At 47.1% G+C, this 21,210-nt stretch overlaps 1 long non-coding RNA gene across 1 annotated transcript in view; it reads right to left on the bottom strand.

Moving 5' to 3' along the window:
* Positions 1 to 405: 405 nt before the first annotated feature.
* The window catches only part of LOC135821092 (uncharacterized), a 36,923-nt gene continuing 16,118 nt past the window's right edge, over positions 406 to 21,210 (bottom strand). The window contains exon 4 of the long non-coding RNA XR_010554295.1: positions 406 to 521. This is a non-coding gene — a long non-coding RNA (uncharacterized LOC135821092). The remainder of the gene's footprint in view (positions 522 to 21,210) is intronic.

Below are 21,210 nucleotides of genomic sequence, written 5' to 3'. Positions count from 1 at the left end.
AGAGAGAGAGAGAGAGAGGTAGATAGATAGATAGAGAGAGAGAGAGAGAGAGAGAGAGAGAGAGAGAGAGAGAGAGAGAGAGAGAGAGGGGAGATAGAGAGAGAGAGAGAGAGAGTTTGGTCGACAGAGGATGGGTTGTTGTTGTTCTGGTTGGCATGCCCAAAGCCAGAAACACACGCCATCACACCGATATCTGTATGAACCCTGGCTAACACCAGACGCTAAGTATTGTCTTTTGCATAGCTTCAGGATGAATAATTACTTGTTCGTACTTTCAAACAAGAACATGCTGTTTTCAGTAGATACTGTTTGCTGTAAGGAGACCAATAAGTGTGCACGAAGGGAATGTGCAAAGTTCAACGGTAAGCCCTGGAATGTGTGATGTGGTATAAAGGGGTTACTTACATGAAGCAATATAATTCTTTACACGAGCTCCATATAAGATATGGCCTTGTGAAAAGTCCTTCGGGAACTTGAAAGCACACAAGCGAAGGTTGAGTGAGACTGCGTGCTCAAGATATCTGTGCATGTATGGGACACAAAATATAATTAGAAGTTTCAAGAAACTACTCAATAGCCATGGACAGTGTAACAGTATCCACTACAACTGGCACAGTTGTCCTCCTATTATCGTTATCACCTTTGATATTATCATCAAGGGAGAGTTTGCTCACGTATTGCCACTGATGGTCCCGTTGTGATGTTGCATATTCTGATTGGTACATTCTGATCGTTTTTTTACTTGTGTGTTACACTGTTGTATTACATGATGCATGGACTGTTTGGGTTGCCTTTGATTTGGTCCTAACTTGCAGCTAACTTGGCATTGTTACCGTATACAATAGTACTATGATCGATATTCTAAAAAAAGTGTTGTGTGTTTCTCTCTGTTGTTTATCTACCATTGTAATATTCATAATGATGCATGGCTCCACATCTTGGCTGCTGGATGCTAGCCCAGTGGGTGCCAATCTCCGGCCTTAGGGTGAGTGCTGATGGATAAGAAGAGGGCGAAAAAAGTGTTTTCAGAACACTGTTTTCGTCCTCTCGTTCTTGTTTGAACTAGCACTGCCTCTCGGTATTGAGCACTCTCTTGGACAGCCTGGAACCTCTGTTATATTCTGAAAATAATTATAGTTTTATCTAATTGTTGGCAAACTCCAATGCAGCAACTTGCACATGAAATATATGAAACTTCACTTCTGTAATTGTATTTATAGATTTTCAACTCTAAACTCCAAAAACGGTCTCTCCACTTTAATTAAAATAAAAAGAATATAATTCTTATCAACCACCACACCACACTTCAGTTGGTACTCTGCTCCTTCAGACAGCAGCTGTTTCGATCATCAGGATCTCGTCAGTGAAGGTTTATAATGTAGAATGGGTAACAAATAGTGGACTTCATCCTTTTGTAGCAAAAAAAGGGGAAACATAATGATGCATCTTAGGCGCAAAAAGGGGGGAAACATAATGGTGCATCTTGGCGCATCAACTGAAGTGTCGTTTTGCTGATGGTGTACTGTGACAACGCGTTGAGGTCGGCCGGAGAGCGCAGCCTCCACCGCCACCGGTGAACTCGTCGGTCAGGATTGACCGGTTGGGTCAAGAACCGGAACTGGTCTCCAAGGCCGAATGGTCAGAGTAAGATAAAATATTTGTGCATAATGCATTAGAGCATTTGTGCTCGTTTGGATTAGCGAATTCAAATAAAGTATACAAAAAAGAGTAGAGTGGAGCCAAAATAGGGACCGGTGTGACTGGGCAGGACGTAAAAGTGAGGACGTCGCGCACTCTTGGATGGAACTATGTTGATATTATTGAGGTTTTCCGGGTGTTGGCGGGTGAAGTGGTAAAACAGTTTGATTTACATTGACAAACAATCTGCTGCGAGCAGAATAAGTAAGTTTCAATTGTCGCTAATATAGGTCAAGATAAAGAAAAAAAATCCAACATCAGCTCAAGAGCTAGACGATGTTCGGCCGTGGAATAAAGCAGGGAGTCGTAAAATACCGGTATTTTACGACTCCCTGGTGACAAGACAAGACGCGGTAGACCAGGTTTTTTAGGAATTTTCAAATTCCGAATATTCTGCGCCATTGATGGTATCTGATATCGATAGTTTTACAGTGTGTACCATACTCTCGATAATACATTCTTCCCCCTCTTCACGTTCGGCTTCCCTGCCTGGTCCGCAAAACCCACATAGGTAAATAGATGATATGCCAAATAAGCCCTCGAAAGGTTGAGAGGGCATTCGATTGATGCTCCCAGGCTTAGCTTGTCAAGTGCACGGGATGTGCAAAGGACACGGATTTTAGGCTTGTCGCGTGCTTATGTGATCAGGTGCTGCATGTGCATGAATGGAATGCATGCAGTTCCACCGTTACTAGTTTTAGCACTTCCTTCGGCTTTGAGATTACTGAAAAATTAAAGCTGTAAATCTGGATAGAAGAAACAGTTTTGCTTGCTTGATAGCGGCTGGAGTGATTTTTCGCTGTCTTATTTTCGGATACCGACCAACCATGACCATTGCTGTGTTCAGGATGTACTGGTGACCGGCGTTACTCCCCGGCCCCAGCAAAATGGTATTAGTCTTTTTCATAAATTTCCATCATCCTGAACTGTGAAGGAAATGAACTGTTGCTATTCGAAGGGAGGAAAGAGAAGGAGAGTAAAAAAAAGGTGACACTACAGTGGTGTGATCTGACCATTTCTTGCCAGAAGATTACGTACAAGGGGAGAAAATCGCCAGAGCAAGACTGGTAAAACATTTTGTATCTGGAGTTTTCAATCTGGTCCACCAAGACAACAGCGGCTGATGCTAACCGGCGTCGCTCTGCCTCGTGTCGCGAGCTACTGCACAGGAGCTGCCTGAAGACAATCATACGACTCATACCTAGTGATATCCCAGGCATCCTGTCCCTACGCTGGAGGAAGCATTCGACAGTATTCAATGCAATCTGGGTGACTGCAAGAATAAAGTAGCAAGATTGAGCGAAATGACTAACACAGTAACAGTCGCATGTATGGAGTTCTAGTATCAAGATTCAAAGACAAGGCATTATATCAGTAACCTTGCACAACACACTCATTCGACGCTTATTTGGCTACCCAGCAGCCACCATTTGTCACCGCCACAAAATATTCCAGTCGCCATCCATTATAACCTTATAATAATTATTTCGCCTTCTTTTGCCTTGTTTTATAAATGTGTGCATGGCCGCCACAGTTTATTTGCAGAGTTTCCTTTGTTTTTAGGTCAAATATTCACCCTACGCTGGCTACGGAAGCCTTGACCAGGGGATACACCCTCGCTTTAGCCCTACCTAATGCTTCTTCACGACATGGCTTCTCTTTGCAAAACATACAGGTACCTGGTCTCTGATAGCTGGAGTTTTCTTCCATCGGGGTGCTGCTAGGCAGCCTCCTTCGTCATGCCGCAGAGGCTGCGTAGAAGGCTGTTATGTTATAACAACCTTCTACGTAACCTCTCTTATTGGCCACAGGCCATCGTGAGAAAAAAAGATTTCAAACCTCCTTAGCAATACGTAATGGCGTAGTATGCAGCCTCGGTTTTTCATTCAACTTTGTTTTACCCACTTACCTCGAGCACCCTGTAAAAAGGCGTATTGTCTGCAGGGATTGCCCTAGTAAAATAATAAATACAATACAAATACAAGTAGAACACTTGAACTCCTATTTGTGCTGGCCCTGACTAATAGCGAAAGCACATAAGAAACTGGTTGCCTGGAGCAATGACGGAAGAAACGCTGATGTGATCTCACTCGGGTAAGGGATGAGGTGAAACCGCGAAGCAGTCAGGGTCTTGCTTCTCAGCCTATAATATGCCATATGCCGCTGCCAATCTGCTGTTGGGTACGGCGCTCTATTGCCATTGCCTCTGTTAGGAGCACCTTCTCTGTGATGTGGGATAAGGAAGGCGGGATTTCCCAGTACAAAGGCAAATCAATGTTGCCAGTGTCAGTATGCCCAGGTGGTTGATAAGGGGTTTTCATAACTACGTTCTTTGGCCATTGGACCCCATTGCTGTTGTTGCTAGGCTGCATATGCCAGGTATTGACCTTTCATCTCACAATAGTTGAGGGTCAGCAGCAATACAACAATGACTATGTGGTGGAAGGCGCATGCAATGCTGCAGTGCAAGTGCAATATGCAGACATCACTTCGAGTACATGCTTTTCTCTAGTTTAGCACTGTAGCACACACTTAGCTCTCCTTCTTCTTTTGAGATGCCCAACACTTAGCCTTGACAAAGTATCTCTGCGGTCCAGAATTATTTGGCTCTGGGAAGCAACACTCAACACTGTAAACGAATGGCGAGAAGAAGGACTCATCCCCGAATGGTTTCTGTGTCGTTAGGTACCTTTCTTGATTCTGAAGATGCTGGAGTACAGCACTAGCAGAAACACCCCATAGCTAATCCTCCGAGCGATGGGTCCAGGCCTCGGCGGGAAATTCTGCGTCTGTTTTTTTCTTCACGGGAGAAGCAGCTTCTTCTGTTCCCGATGCAGATGGTGTCAAGGTATTTGCTGCTGTAGCGACCAGTGAAGGAGGAACGGATTCTCATCGCCCTTTCACTGCTCGGCGCCGACTGCCATCATTGTCCCCTGTCCTGGGGCGTTGGGAATAAAATAAAATCTTTCGGTCTTACCTCTGCAACAAATCATCTCGCTTTCAATCTACCGGTATCTCTCACTCACGTAAGTCTTCAGCTGAGCAAAAGTCCATCTAGCAATCGTTTCGCCCACAGGTGGGTTCGCAAAACGAGAAGCAATTGCTGGTGTACTATTTCTTGCTGCCATATCCGGGTATCAAAATGAAAAATTGAAAGCAAACTATGCACAAAGGTGTCAGAGTTCCTTTTCTCTATCCGAAAATTTTCTCCGACGGATTCCTAAAATGCGGTAACTGTGGAACTGCATGCATTCCATTCATGCACGTGCAGCACCTGATCGCGTAAGCGCGCAACAAGCCTAAAATCCGTGTACTTTGCACATCCCCTGCACTTGACAAGCTAAGCCTGGGCGCATCAATCGCATGCCCTCTTAACTTTTCGAGCGCTTATTTGGCATATCATCTATTAGAAGTTCTCCATCGCCGTACCCTGCGCATCATATTTCCTACTGATCGTTATATCTCAAAACTAGACTTGTATGCTGCTGCATCCACTACCACTCTGCAACACTACCTTGATGCTTTCAAGTGCACCCTGGCACATTCAATTTTTCTTGACCAGCACCCTGCTCATTTACAGTCCCTTAATTGTTTCAATTCAGGTGGCACCATCCGAAGCTGCGTTCGTCCCCCCCCCCCCTGGCTAGGTGTACCCTATTCGTAAATTCCCCTTCCTTTTCCTCCTACTCCACGTGGCTCCAACTGGCTCCCAGTGTTAGACAAGCTCCATATATGCCCATATTCCGTACCCTCGTCAGACAGCACTTCGGTATCTCCCAGTAAACAAAGTCGCAGACCCATTTCCGCTGCATAGCTCGCTGAACATCCCATTGCTTTGTAAGTTGCTAATCCCTTCCGACTTTGTGTACGTGCTCTTCATTTTCCTTTTTCTCTTCTTCCGTGGTTGGTCTCACCCTCTCCTCAATTCAATTGGCTGTCTTGACATGCCATGAGGTGCAGAAATAAATAAATAAATAAATAAATAACATAGAGATTACGTTATAATTATGGAGAGTAGACCTGTAATGAGATTGTTGTAAATGTTGATCGTTCCCAAGCGGTCACTGCTTTCTCCCACGATTTCATCGTACTGTTGTACGAAATACAATACAATATCCTTAAAAAATAGAAATAAACGAAGAACAGCCTCTTTTTTGAACAAACGGCGAGGAGACAACAACTTGATAAGCCTCTTTTTTATTTTATTTTAGGCCGCATTCACACAACTTGAAATAGTGCGTTATAGACCATTTTTCAGGCCATTCTCCTTAGCAACCTAGGTTATTTGGCACGAAAGTATAAAAGTTACCTGAAAGGTTTGTGCACCTCCAGTACCCATGTACAAGGCGACTTTTTCTTTCAAGCAGAAGTCGTAAAACTGTATTTTTGTTCCACTGGTTCCAGAGTATTTTTCAAAATGCCGAAGGTTCTGTTCACCGACGATGTGGAGTGTCGGCTCATTGAGCTCTGCGGCGAATACGAGCGAACGAAAAGTGGCACTATGATGAAGCGAGAGCGTCAGATCGCATCCATACTCAATGATTACATCCAGCATCTCGGCATCAAGGCTGTCGTTTTCACGGCGGCGAGTGTGCACATCAAGGTGGATAATTTGAAAACGAAGGCCCACGATCACTACAAGAGATTTAGGAAAAAGAAGGAGAAATGGCAAGGGCAGCGGCAACTCTCCTCCGACGTCTGTCACGGGCATGGCGATCCATGTCAGCAAAGAAGGATTTCCTTGCAATATCACCACGGAAGAGAACGATCAACGAAAATTTGATGTGTGTTCACATCGCCAGAAAATGTGGAGCTGAACTATTTTGACGCACTCGTCATAGCGAACGTAAAAGTGCATCACGTGACGCGCAGTGCATATCGTGTGTGTTTCTTTCAAGTCGCCTTCAACATACTTTTGCAGGCAGTTGCTTTTGCGTAGTGTTAATGCGGCCTTATGGGCAAAAGCAACACAATATGATGAGAAACCAGGGTATGATAGGAACATCCTTATACCGTTCAACACCGTACACCACTGTATAGGTTTGCTGCAAGTACAGCATTTTGATATTTACATGGTAGAAAACAATCTGCATGCGAGCAGAATAAGTACGTTACAATTGTCGCTAATATAGCTCAAGATGAAGAAAAAGATTCAACATCATCTCAAGAGCTAGAGGATATTCGACCTTGGCGTAAGGCCTGGAAAAGAGACTATTGATCTGTTTTTTACAAAGCCAATGGTTAATTAAAACAACACATGGTGGACCAGGTTTTTTCGAAACTTTCAAATTCCGAATCTGCGCCTCTAATTAATCCGGAAATTGCCGACAAGAAACATGAAGGAAAACAAAACAAAAACGGGACCATCCCAGAGTAAACGTGGACAACGAAATGAAAAAAGAAACTAAAGCAAAAATTCGAATAATACAACAAACCGCTCAAGAGCTGGACCAGCTCCAAACAAACGAAAAAATTAATTCATTGCATTGCTTACAATGGAGCGAATTAAAGACTAGATGGATGAATGCATAGAGATAATTAACCCCAAATGTTCTACCATTAGGCCTGGGCAGATAATGCTAGTTATTTTGTGGGATAATGCTAATGGCAATGCCAGAAAAACTGGACCATAATGCTACTTGCTCGTTGCAAATGGCACACCATAATGCTACTTATAATGCTGGCATTTTCCGCCCACGCCTATCTACGATCCACAAGTCACAGTTTGTACAACAGACTATGAGTGGAAGTATGGTCTTTGTATTAGTCAGCAGCATAACATGCTGTGTAAACAACTAATGAATGGCAAATCACACACCACGACATCCATCAGAGATAGCTAGCATACTACAGAACTTTTTAATAATACCAAGAATAGTCTTATCGGAGCAAGAACACAAGCAAATGTATGGGAAGTAAACTAATACAATACAGCGCTAGTAGGTATTGGTACCGTACGTGCGTGTTGCCTTTTGCCTAGCACTTCTTTCTTCTCCTCTTCTTTTCCTTCCTCAGTTTTTGCCGGATCTGTCTGACTTGAGGCTTCAACTGCTTAGGAGTTGTGACGAACGACTGGGATGAATGGGATGAAATGAACCCTTTTTTATTACTATTATTTTTTTACTATGTTCACATACCCAACTCATAAATAATACAGAAAGACAATGGTACTGAGACAAGGACAAACGTGACAACTACTGAGAAGGGGTTGCACCGAGATGCAGCAGTGATGGTGGGGCATTGATTGCTCTGCCGACCTGAGGTCTCGGCATCACGGCCAGAAACATGCACCAAAAACAAAAGATAGAGCTGAAAGGGTCAGCAAAACTAAAAAGAAAGCAGGGGCAAACTACAGCTAGTACTAGTGTGCAGCGCATTTGTAGAAATTACCTTCGCTCTTGCTGCACAGTACAGCGAGATGAAACATTTGTTATCATGCTCCTAAACTGGACTGAAGTGGCAGGCGTTGACGGGGCACTAGAATGTAAGTGGGTCGACAGGCAGAATGTCCGTGGACCATCGCCAATCCCGTCGGCGGAGGTATTCGTTGACGTTGCACTTAAACTTTTGAAGATTTTTGCGAGTTGGGGCGAAGTCTAGAAAAGCTGGCGGCAGGGAATTCCACAGCTGGATTGCACAATGTGGGAAGCTGCGGAGAATGGTGTCTGGTGCTTGGCGCAGTATGGGATTTCGTAGCTGGTTACTGTGGCCGGCGGCCATGCGGAGATCGTTTCGAGTGCGAGTGGCGTCACGGGGCTCAAGCCTTGGCTGGAGGACTGCTAGCAATTGAGTCAAACCGGTGATGAAATGCAGTTTGTACGTGTATGTTAATGCAGCAACGTATCGCCGTAGGCTGAGGCTCTGTAGCTCCATCCCGGGACCAATGATGCGCAATGCACGGCGTTCGATGCTATCTAGGCGTGCAAGATGTTGTTGTTGTTTGGCTTTATTTAGAGTGGAGTTCCTAAACAGGCCTAAACCTAATGACAATGGTCCCATAAGATGGTGTTGTAAACTCAACCGCATGTATTCATCGATGTCTTGATTGTATAGCCCTTTTGGCTAATGAATCCTCACTTCTCTGTGTTCAGGTCTAGGTGCTGAAAGCATGGCCCCGGAAGCCCCGTAGGCATTCTACCACCCAGCTCTATTCATGTCTGCTTCAGAGATTTGGCGCGTGCCCGTGCAGCTGCATGTGTGTACTCTGCCGCTAGGTTCTGCGCTAGGTTCTACGCGTACAGAACTTGCTACTCTTTGCTACACTTTGCGCGCCAACTCTGTTCAACGGGACACATACGTCTGCTTTTGGGGATATAATCTGGTACTGGTTGTTGCTCTCGGGGAGTTCTCGGAGAGCTGTGGAAAGGAAGGCTTGAGTTTTCAAGGTGACTGGACTGTCCTGCGTTTGAGTGTGTGAACGGCGACCACCGAGTATAGACGAACCATAACAGATGGCAGGGAGCAGCTTTCATCCAGACGAGCGGAGCAAACTCCAAAACAGGCCGTACAAACCCCTTGTACACCGTTAGGCGGCCTCCTCGAGAGATAGGGCGCAGCTCGCCGCAGGAGGCCCAAACGCTGTTTGCCACGTATCGACACTGCACGGATGTGCTCCGCGAAGGACAGTTTCGGATCAAAATTCACCCCCAAGAGCTTTATTGTGGATGACTCTGGCACAGGGTTGCCTCCAAAGAGGAGAGAGGGCAAAGCTAGCTGTGCTCTTTGCAGCGTGACTGTCTTAGCCTGGGATTTCGACGGCTGAAACGCTACACGCCACCCCTCGCCCCAGTCTGACAGACGATTGACGGTGTCCTGGAGCAAGGCAGCATCAGCGGGGAGGTCGTTACGGAGAAGAGTGTACAATGTCGTATCGTCAGCATAGGCTTCCAGCTGCGTGTTCCCAGGAAGGCATGTTGTTAAGTCGTTAATGTATATGAGAAACATGGTTGGCCCCAAGATGCTGCCTTGTGGGACTCCCGCCTTGATGGGGTATGGACGGCGGGGGGGGGGGGGGGGGGGGGGGTTGCCCCACCGACAACACACTGTATGCTTCGGTAAGACAGGTACGATGTCAGCCATGCAAGGAGGATTCCTTGGATGCCACATTGCTGAAGCTTGAAGAGGACACCTGCATAAGAGACCTTGTCGAAGGCTCCAGCGATGTCAACTGCAAGTACGCGTGCTGCGCCCCGTGTCCGATAGAGGATGCCCAGGAGTGGTGTAGCGCAGTAAGAGCGTCGGCTGTACCCAGATTCCGTCTGAAGCCAAACTGATTTGCTGCAAGCAGTGCGTTACCCTCGAGGTAGTTCGTAATTTGCATGTTGATAATGGTCTCCATTACTTTGGTTATCACACTAAGGAGAGATACAGGGCGGTAAAACTTGAGCTGTGAGCGAGATGAACGTTTATGCACAGGAACAACATTGGCGAGCTTCCAGGCCTCAGGTTGGTATCCATGCCGGAAGCACAATGAGAATAGCTTGGTCAGGACTGGTGCGAGCACCGAAGCGCATTCTTTCAGGACACGGGGGGGGGGGGGGGGGATGCTGTCCGGCCCCGTGGCTTTCGACGCGTCGAGACGGCGCAGGAGGCGGTGAACAATCCTGATGCGGAAGTGGACGTGGGTGAGTGGTAGATGTGGGTGAGCAGGCGCTGGGGTTCCAAGGGAGGCACGATGTAGTTCCCTGTCACCCAGGCTGCACTTGCCAGCAAAGAGGTGACCAAAGCAGTCAGCCTTCTCCTTGCTGGTGATGTGTTCCTTCCCGGCATTGTCAAGGAGGAGGAGGGGATGTCAGAGTTTGGGCCATGACCGCATGCTCCTTTCAGGTTGCACCACCATGCCTTGTCGCGAAGCGAGCCACAGGTGAGCCGGGCCCGAAGGTGCCGGTCCTTCTCCTGCCAGGAGTGCTGAAGTGTGGTGGCGCGGGTAACAGAGTCGATGAAGGATTGCTTCTTGACGTCATTGCCGAGGTCGTGCCGCCATTTCCTCCATTCGCTGTCCTTGATACGCATCACTTGTGTGCACTCAGGGGTCCACCACTCGGGATCAGATGAGCGGATGACGAGAGTCTTATGGGGAATGAACTGGTCCATGCCTGCAGCGATGGTATTGGTGACTTGTAAGCAAGACAACTCTGGATCGTCCGTGATAATGGAGGCCCAAGGGACAGCCTTGAGGTGTGCTCTGAGTCGCCCCCAGTCAGCACGATTGTATTTGTATTGTATTTATATCATTATCTCATGGCACATCATGCTGACGGCCAATAAAACTGAGACAAGGGTGAACTGTGTAACGCCACACAGTACGCGTGGTGGCCTCTCCCCGGCATGGTGAAATGGTCGGGAATTGAGCTATCACAGTTTTCATGATCTGAGCGTCCTAAAGGGGCAAGTAAAGTGGTGCTGATGGGTTGTTGGAAAGTGGAGGGTTTAGGTCTAGTGTGTTGGCACCTCGAGTGGGCTCTCGGACATATTGCGTGAGCTCGTGGGTTATACAAAGATCCTCGAGAGCATCCCCGGCCGGGGTTGACTTCGCGCTACCAAGTCAATCTGCACTATGCACGTTGAAATCCCCAGCGAGGATTATGTTCGGGGACAGCTCTTTGGCCTGATGTAGTGTATCGTCAAGTGAATCGATGAGACAGAGGTCGGTGGGGCTACAGGAGCCTGGACGGTACACACAGCCGATCACCAAGCTTGTGCCACCATGGAGGCGGACTTTAACCCAGAGTGTTTCGTGTTCTGCAGAATGGAGTTGGTCTAGATGAGCAGAAGTAACGGTGGACTTGATTCACACAGCGATACCTCATCCGTGCTCGTTCCGGTCTCTGCGATGTGGCACGCCGTATCCAGGGATGGACGAGTCAAGGCTAGTTATGGCACCAGCAGAGAATTTAGTTTCAGTGATAATTGCTACATCTATGTCGTGCTGGTTGAGTGCATGCCTCAGGTCGTCCAGCTTGTTACGAAGGCTACAGGCATCAGTCACCAGCAGTTTGAGTCCTGTTGGAGAATTAGGGTCACCCAGTGCTGCCATCATTCTTTATCACTAGTCAACTGGCATGATAGTTGCATCAAACTTGGTCTCGGTCACAACAGCGATGTCAACATTGTGATGCGTGACAGTGTGGACAAATTCTCCAAATTTGTTTGCTAAGCAAAAGCATTAGTCACCAGGAAGCGCAGTGACTGGGTCGAGGAGGTAGGTGGTGCTGTGGGTGTTACATTATAGTTTTAGTTCTGCCTTTTTTTTCAAGTCACGATTAGACTCTGGCAAGCGGACTAAATCGTGAGCCTGGAGCTAGATTTGTTGGTTTCCGGGAATCCTTTTTCTTCACCCCAGTTGCCAATGTATGGATATTTGTTTTCGCTGGGATACGATACATACGTTCAAAGTGAGTGAGATCCTGGTAACTCGAAGGACCATCAGGCCAGACCTGTTGAGAACATACAGGACGCTGTACAAGCCATACACTGGCGGTCTGTTCATATCAATACTTGATCAGTGCACTAAACAGAGGTGTAGAACGCTCGGGACCCAGAGACTTTTCGTAGTACTTGAAATGAAAGAAAAACTGGACAATAACACGTACAGCTTCTTTCCGTCCTGCTCGACAAACCGGCAGGAATTACCTTCGAAATCCGGCAGAAACATTGTCACCACTTCAACATCACTCTCAAATAACGGGGCACCCTAGCAAAGTCTGCTCTCATTTAGTTCTTTTCGGTCTAAAGCCAAAACAGTCGTTGGATCTGCGAGATGAGTGGAACGAAGCATAATAATAATTATGATAGTAAAATACTTCACAGAATCTTCGCAGCTCTGGAAATGTGAAGCCCTCCTCGCGAGCAGGTAAATCCATGACAAACGAAGACCTCAGTTAACCGAAATGTATCAGCACTTTCAACGGCAACACATCAATTTGGTAAAGAGGAAACTGAATAACTAGACAAACTGTGACCTATTTTGCTAAAAGGTATATGAAACCCACGTATCATCAAGGTGTGTATTTGTTTGGGCCGTCGACATGCCTGGCGATATCCTGTACCTGTCCCGTACCGTATCATCAATGTGTGTGTTTGTGACAGACGGACCTACATCTGGCGCTATCCCGTACCTGTCCCTATTAAATACACAAGCTCGGCCGATCGGGGAGCAAAAGTCTCTCTGTCCCATAAGCTGCCACATACCAACTAAATACAAAAACCATGCACTTATTATTCTAAAATAGCAATAAAAAATATCAATTGTGCACTCATAACCATGTAAACAGTTTCCTCTGAGACAAAAATGCGATAATACTCATAAAAAGGACACACTTCAGGCTCATTACAAACATCTTGAAAGTTTTTGTCTTCACAAGTATACTTTCAAGCCTTCTCATCAGGTGAAATACAGGCAAGAGAAAAGGAACAGGAACAGTGGATTAAATACAGTAAGAAGGTGGTAAAACAGCGCAAAAAGAAAGAAAGAAAGAAAGAAGATAGCTAAAGTAAACAGCGAAAATTGCAATAATGACACAAAGGTGCAAATGCGAGAAAACTCAATAAGCGCGACATGTAGTGCGACAACAAGAGACAACCACTGGACATACATGTAACTAACGAGGTTTTGACGACCTACCTAACAGCCTACTTGTGAAGACAAAAACTTTCAAGATGTTTGTAATGAGCCTGAAGTGTGTCCTTTTTATGAGTATTATCATAACCATGTATAAACAATTAAAATGAAACAATTCCAGAACGTTTTCGTGTGACCATCATCAGTGGAACATCGTCACATAGTAAGAATCACTAAAACAACCAGTTATATAGCTAGAGTAAAATGAAAAGAAGCGTGAGAATGCAGCACAGCTAGCGGTTATGCATAACGCGTGTAGTGTGAACCTTTGCAGTGTATCTGAGAATGGTAGCAGCAGATGGATGTGGCAGCTGTGAGTGCGTGTGAACAAAAACTGGTGAGTGCGTATTATTTAAAAAGTGTGAGTGCTACAACATTTTCTTTTTGCTTGCATGGAAATTATTCTTATTATTCTTTTATTCCACGATGGTGTGACGCCAATAAGGATGATTAATAAGTGCGATAGAACTGGTACTAGCCAGAAACAGCTAGATGGAAATTAACCGGAAGGCAAGAAGCAATGGATCTTGAAAAACAAGCGGGGGCAACGTTAGCAGGGGTGATCGAGATAGTTAACCCTTTGTGAGTCCACTGGTTTCGGAGAAAATGACCAAATTTTCCATTCCGACAATAATCCCCTGTAACTCTACAGTTTTTGAGAATTTGTAATTAGAAGTTGTGTTTTTCTGAATGGAATCGTTCGGCTGAATCCAAAAAACTATGTTAGATTGTTGCCATGGTTACCAATGTTGCCATATTAGGCACATATTGTCATAATCACGTGTATAGCCGCGTTATTTACAGAGCGCACCATAGGAAGGAAATGAAACCATACTTTTATGTACAAATATACAGTAGACAAGATAGAAACTCACAGCACTGAGATAAGATATCCTTCACGGGAAGTGGCGTGCATGGTAAGCGGCGTAGCAGTCGTGGTCGCTCGTGATGTGGAGGTGAACATCGCACGTAGTGCAGTAGGGTACACGTTCGAGATATCAGAAACCAGGGGGATGCGCGGAGCAGGAGCAGGTACTGCTCAAAAGAAGACTGGATGCATTGTTTTGGAAAGAATTTCTACGAGGTTGGGTTGTGATGTCAATAGGGAGTGAGTTGTAGAGGGTGAGGGCACTGTTGATGGGGGAATCTCGGTGCCTGTTCGTGTGTGCGTGTCCGATGGAGTAGGTCCTTGTCTGTCGAAGGGTGTATGGTTGGTGTTGACGTTGTGGTGCAAGATGTGGTTGTTGCAGGTGTGGTGGGGAGGTTTGGTGGTGGCTGTCCCATGCTAGTAGGGCTTGTTTAACAAGGAGTCGTGAGCTAAGGGTGGGGAGCTTTGCGTGATGGAGGAGGGAGCTGTGGTGAACTGGTGCAAAGAGGGGAATCCGAAGGCAGATGCGTATAGCACGGCGTTGAATTCTCTCCAGTGTGTCCCGCTGTTGCTGTGTGGTGTTGGAGAGGGCAAGGCTGCTATATTCGAGAACGGGTCGGATGTAGGTTGTGTATATTAACAATAGGCTGGAAGCGTTCATTGTGCCACGTGTCTTGTGGAGTTGGTGTAGTAGTTTTTTGGCTTTGTTGGTGGTTTCTATGATGTGTTGGGTCCATCGCAAATCGTCTTGGAGTGTAACACCAAGGTGCCTATGTTGGTGGACCTGCTGCAGCCGAGTCGAGTGGAGCGTGATGTGGATGGTGTGTTGGGGTTGGAAGGAAAGGACGACGGTTTTCGTGGTGTTGACGAGGAGATGCCAATCCTTCAACCATCGTCCTGCTGCGTCCACGGCACGTTGGACGAATGCAGCTGACAAATCCCTCGTGTAATGCGTCGCGATGAGTGCCGTGTCATCGGCGAACTGGCTGCATTTAGTGTGAGAGTTTGTACATGCTGGGGGGAGGTCGATCGTGTACACCAGGAAAAGAAGAGGCCCCAGGACAGAGCCCTGGGGTACTCCAGCTGGAAAGGATTCCCATGATGACAAAGCGGAGTCAACCTTGACGCGTTGTCGGCGGCGAGTCAGGTAGCTTGTGAGCCAGGTAAGGGGCAATGCATTCCACTGGTGGAGCACACAGTGGGGAAATGATCGCTTCAGGACTAACGGGGTAGAGGCTGGCAGGCTGGCGTCCAGTTGAAACCGGTGGCCAGCAGCGCTGGCATGGTCGCTTCGGGTTCGCGGGTTGGCAGACTGCTGACGGCGAGCTGGCAGAACCGCTAGAAATTGAGGTGGGCCGTAATTACTTGTAGCTTGTATAAACAAGCTAGGGCAGCTACTGTCCGTCTGATTGCCAGACTAGGCAGGATTGCTCCCGGACCGATGATTCCGTGGGCCCTGTGCTGGACTCGGTCCAGTCGGCTGAGTCGGATGACGCTCCAATCCAGATAAGTGGGGCGTACTCCAGCAGCGGACGAACGAATGCTTTGTACACTGTTATGCGCCCAGCCAGAGGGAGAAGATGAGCTGACCGGCGCAAAAGACCAAGTTGCTGCCTTGCCCGGGTTGCAACAGACCGGATTTGCTCCCCAACAGACAACTTCTGGAGGACGCCTCGGAGGGTGATCGAGTTTCCCTCGGGGACTTGTATTCCGCCAAACATGATAGGCGGGAGGTGTAAGTCAGCTCTTCGGAGCGTTGCAGTCATTGCCTGGGACTTGGTGGGCTCAAATGCAATCTTCCATTTCTGGCCCCAGTTATGCAGCCGATCGATTGACAGTTGCAGTGAGTGCGCTGCACCTGCCGCGCTGCCATTCGACACAATGGAGTAAAGTGTGGTGTCGTCTGCGTATGCCTCCAGCTGGGCATCATCCATCGGAACAGAGGGTATTCCTGCATTACGTGCATTTTGGAGGACACCAACATGGGACAAGCGATCAAATGCCCCAGCAATATCAACAGCGAGGATATGAGCTGCTCCATTTCGCCCGACAGCATTAACCCAGGCATGATGCAGAGCCTGCAGAGCATCAGATGTACCCAATCTTCTCCTGAAACCAAACTGGTGGGAGGTGAGGAGCTGATGGTGTTCCAGATGGTTTGTAACCTGGCTGTTCACAATAGTCTCCATCGCCTTCGAGATGATGCTCAGCAACGAAACGGGGCGGTAGTTCTTGAGCACAGAACGCGAAGCCTTTTTGTGGATAGGAACCACGTTTGCCGTTTTCCACATCTTGGGTTGAATGCCTCGCCGGAAGCAGAGGGAAAACAGCTGACACAGTGGTGAAGCTAGTTCTTTAGCACACTCCTTGAGCACCCGGGCAGATATTTCATCCGGTCCCGATGCTTTTGACGTATCCAGTCTAGCCAGAACTCGACGCGCTGCTTCAGGTCGGAAGTGAATGGTACTGATCGGTTGGGATGTGGGCAAGTCGTGGGGAGGGTGATCAGCAGTGGAGATATCGTCGCCGGGGATGCTACACTGCTTTGCAAAGAAGCGTCCAAATGCCTCCGATTTCTCTGCACTTGTTGCATACTCGTGGCCATCGGCGTCAGCAATCAGCAGTTTATCTGTATGGCGCCCCATGCCACTTGCACACTTGAGCTTTGTCCACCACTGCTTGCTGTGCATCGACCCGTTTGATAAGCTGCGGCGTAGGCTGTCCTCCTTAGCCTGACGGGCTCGGAAGAGGGTTGCAACAGCCTCATTGACAGACGTCACAAATTGTTGCTTCAGTATGACGTCCTGGGGGGAGCGCCTCCAGGACCGCCAATGCCTGTCTTTGATGGCCATTGCCCGCGTGCACTCCGGGGTCCACCACTTTGGATCTGATGGCTTGGTGGTCATTGCCTTTGACGGAACGAACTGGGCAACGGCGTTGGATATCGTGGCAGTCACCTGCTGGCAAGAAGTGTCCGGGTCATCCGTTATGATGTCAGACCAGTTGGTATTCCTAAGGTGGGAGCGAAGACGGTTCCAATCTGCTTGGTTTTAACGCCAAACAGTTCTGTGGGTGCGCTTCTATTGCTGCACTCGAGCGCGGAATGTGGCAACAACTACAGCGTGATCTGATTTACCAACAGGAGGCAACACATCTACCTCCACTCGCTCCTGGAAGTCGGACATTATCAGGTCAAGAGTGTTGTTTCCGCGGGTTGGTTCTGCCACATGCTGGGTGAGGCCATGCAGGGCACACATATCCTCAGCGGCTTCGCCGGCTAGAGACGTCCTGCTGCTCTGAAGCCAACTGCTGTTGTGCACGTTGAAGTCCCCGGCAATTACGAGCTTGGCGACTTGCTGTTGCACTCGATCGATTGTGCTGTCAATATGTTCCAGGATTGAGATGTCATGATCTGCACATGAACCGGCCGATAAGCGGCACACACTGTAACGATATTGACACTGGTCTTCCAGACAGCTGTTTCGCTCCTCCTGAGCTCATCAGTGGAGGCATATGATGTTGAAAAATAATATGAACGAAGTAGCGGTGAGGCATCCTGCAGCTTCATAACTCGAAGAGAATTGGTGAGCACACATGCTCATTCCCTGGGCACTGCAAATTCACAACTCAATTCATTTTACAGAATCATTTTCAACGTTTTGGCAAATTGCCATCATCAGGATGCAATATGAAGTGGAAGTCTGCCAAGGAGCACTTATAATTTACACTAATTTGCTGTTCTTAGGAGAAATTTACCACCAGCTAGAGGGAGTTGCAACGGGCAATAATCTAGCCCCACCATTCACAATAATGTTCATGCACTCTCTGGAAACGCACCTTCTGGCTGAGTCACCGGTTCTGCCTGTGCTGTACAAACGGTACATTGATGATGTGATCATTCTCTGGACCCACGGTAAGAAACGCCTCTTGGAGCTAATACAGCATTTCAATGCAGGACACGACCCACTCAAGTTCACCTACGAGCTCAGCAGTAGCAAAGGCTGGATTGATTACATGGACGTGACGATTGCCATACAACAGTCGGGCCAGATGACGTACAAGCTCTTCCAAAAGCCATGCAATAGTGGATTGCTGATAGACTACGCATCTGCTGTGCCCCATCACATCAAACTTGCCGTTGCCAAGTCTCAATTCTTAAGAGCACAACGTCTGTCTTCCAATGACACCATGTGTAAAGAAAGTGAACAGAAAATTCAAGACCAACTTCAACTCAACCACTATCCAGAGAGCCTCATCATCAATGCCCGAGAAGCAGCAAGGAAACCCAAGCGTCGCCGCCGAGGTAATCCGTGTTGTGCGTTTCTGAAGCTGCCATATAAGTCGGACAGGATGCATCATCCGAAAGCTATCCGGAAGCACAAGCTACCAGTCCGGGTGGTTTACGAGCGTGCGGGTAGCCTCAAACGTCAGCTCTGTCACTCAGCACAAAGTCCGCCCAGCTGCAATAAGGAGCCCAACATCAGAAAGACAAAGAGAAGAGGACGCCCAATGGGACCGTGTCTGACTTGTAAGTCGGGTGGAGTGAAAATATGTTTGAAGAAGAATGTGATACACCGGCTGCAATGCAAGTTGTGCAGGGAAAAATACATCGGAGAGACGGGTCGCACACTGGAGACGAGACTGGAGGAACACAACGGTGAAGCTCGTAGGCGCACTGTGGATAAGCCATGGGGTGACCACATGCGAGCTAAGCATGCGAGGATCAACCTAGGTGTCGGGGACAGCGTCTTCTCGGCAGTGTCTGTGGTTGCAAGAGCCAGTGAAAGGGAAGCCGCAAATTCCGAGAGGCAGTAGAGATCAGAAACGAAGGCCCAGAGATCAACACCAGTGCTGGATGGTCATTACTCTAAAACAGTCACACCACACTGGCTACCTAGGTGACAGTATTTTCTGGAAAACACTGACATGGTCACATTTGTGTATTGCTTGCGAGAACCTGTTCAGACATTTCTCAAGTTATCTGGTGACATCTGAGCTGTGCTAACTTATTACCAACACCCAGCATATGAGTCAGTGAAAACTTGTGATCTTTCACTAGTTTTAGAAATGTCATATTTCTAGCACTGATGTAACATGTGCAGTCATAGAAATATTATCAACACCTAAGAACACCAAATTAGTGTATATAACTGCTCCTTGGCAGACTTCCACTTCATATTGCATCCTGATGAACTCAATTTGCCGAAACGTTGAAAATGATTCTGTAAAATGAATTGAGTTGTGAATTAGCAGTGCCCAGGAAATGAGCATGTGTGCTCACCAATTCTCTTCTAATAATAATATAATAATACTCAAATCTGTGGAAAGCAACTGTTTCGCTCTGTTTGAGGTCCTCAGCACAGCTCAGAGGACCGAAGCGCAGCTCTTCGCAATTCGTTTCCGTGAAGCAAAGCATTTTGATAAAGAGCTGCAAACCCCGCCAAGAGTGCTCGAAATGCTCCAAGAGCAGTGAGCGTTGCACAGGGCGAGCGGCAAGGGTTCGTGATAAGGTAAGAGTGCTCAACCTAACATAAATAATAATAATAATAATAATGTAAATAATCGACGCGGAGACAACAATTTTATAATAGCTATAAAGAGAACAAATTCTGCTGTCATCGCCACACTACAACAAAGTCATGAAGGTTTACCAAAATCGATTTTCTTGTCACAATCATCAGTGGAAAGCCGTGACTGAAGAATAACCATGCCAAATCAATAATTTATATACATTTAATAAATGTGTTACGAGAACGAAACAAAGTGGTAAAAATAGAATGAGGGAAGGTGAGACAATAGAAGTAAAGTGAGAGCTAAGTGCAACAGGGGTGAGGAACTAATTGCAATGCTAGAACTGTGTAGTTAGACAAACAATCATGCTGTGCACCTACGAAAACAATCTTAACGCAACTACATGTTTCTTCTGCTTACAAAGATCAGGCTTATGCAAACGAATACAAACAGCCTCAAGTACTTTCAACTGACTAGCGTACCGTGCACGACAAAGAACAGAAAAACTAAAATCATCATACACCTGCAGACACTTAGGGTGAGACAACAGATGAAGAAAAACGGCAGACTTCTTACGATCACAATCACCATCCGATTCCTCGTCTCCACCAACCGCAACCTCGTCCCCCGTCTCATCTTCCAACTCGTCCTCAGTGTCGTCCTCCGTGTCATTCTCCTCATCACCACCGATCGGTCCCAGGCTCGCTTCACGTTGCTGAACCTCTGTTCGTTGACTCCTCCTTTGATCTTGATGGTAATTTGTTACCATTGTTGTTGTTGTCATTGTTGTTGTTCCTGTTGTTGCCAAATCTTCTGTTCCCAGTGTCTTCACCGGTGCTTGACATCCAGTATTGTAATAATTCATTGAATAATTAGCCGTTGATCGTCTAGGTCTTTGAATGTTGATCGTGTTGTTTTCTCTGTTGAATTCCGTTTCCTTCAGCTTTCTTTCTTCTAGTTCATGTTGTTGAACACTTGTCACACTTTCACGAGGTGTGACACCAAAAACGAACGACGAAGCGAACTGGCCAACGTGGCATACCCAGAGGCCCCTGAGGCTATCAATGTCCTGCCAGCCCGTCGCACACAGCTACACCACGCCGCCATACCCATTGGAGACGCACACTGATGTTGCCTGCGCCTTCAGTCAGCATCTTCTGCTCCAATACAGCCACTTGACACACCGAGAGGCCCATGGGGCATTCACTCCAGTCAGGGCTGTGCTGCGTCCGATGCTGCTAAATTTCGATCTAGCAATGGATGTTGAGGAACTTTCCCGCTTGTCTCGTAATTTCACTGTCGCTTTACGGCGCAGAGTTTGGATCGGCCAAGAGCGAAATGTGGTGGTGTGGTGTATAGTATTTATTTAACATCGAACAAATCAACAGTGTTGACAACCAAATTTAAAGAGCGCCGATGAGGCAAAAGGAAGAAGAAAAGTTTAAAGATGAGGCTATAGCCAATGTGAAGACACAGTAAAGGTGAAGATAATGAAGAACATACATGGAGTGTG

The sequence above is a fragment of the Sycon ciliatum genome, chromosome 7, assembly GCF_964019385.1.
Source record: "Sycon ciliatum chromosome 7, ocSycCili1.1, whole genome shotgun sequence".
Taxonomy (NCBI): Eukaryota; Metazoa; Porifera; class Calcarea; order Leucosolenida; family Sycettidae; genus Sycon; species Sycon ciliatum.
The sequence above is the reverse complement of the archived record's forward strand: the minus strand, read 5'-3'. Positions and strand labels throughout refer to the sequence as shown.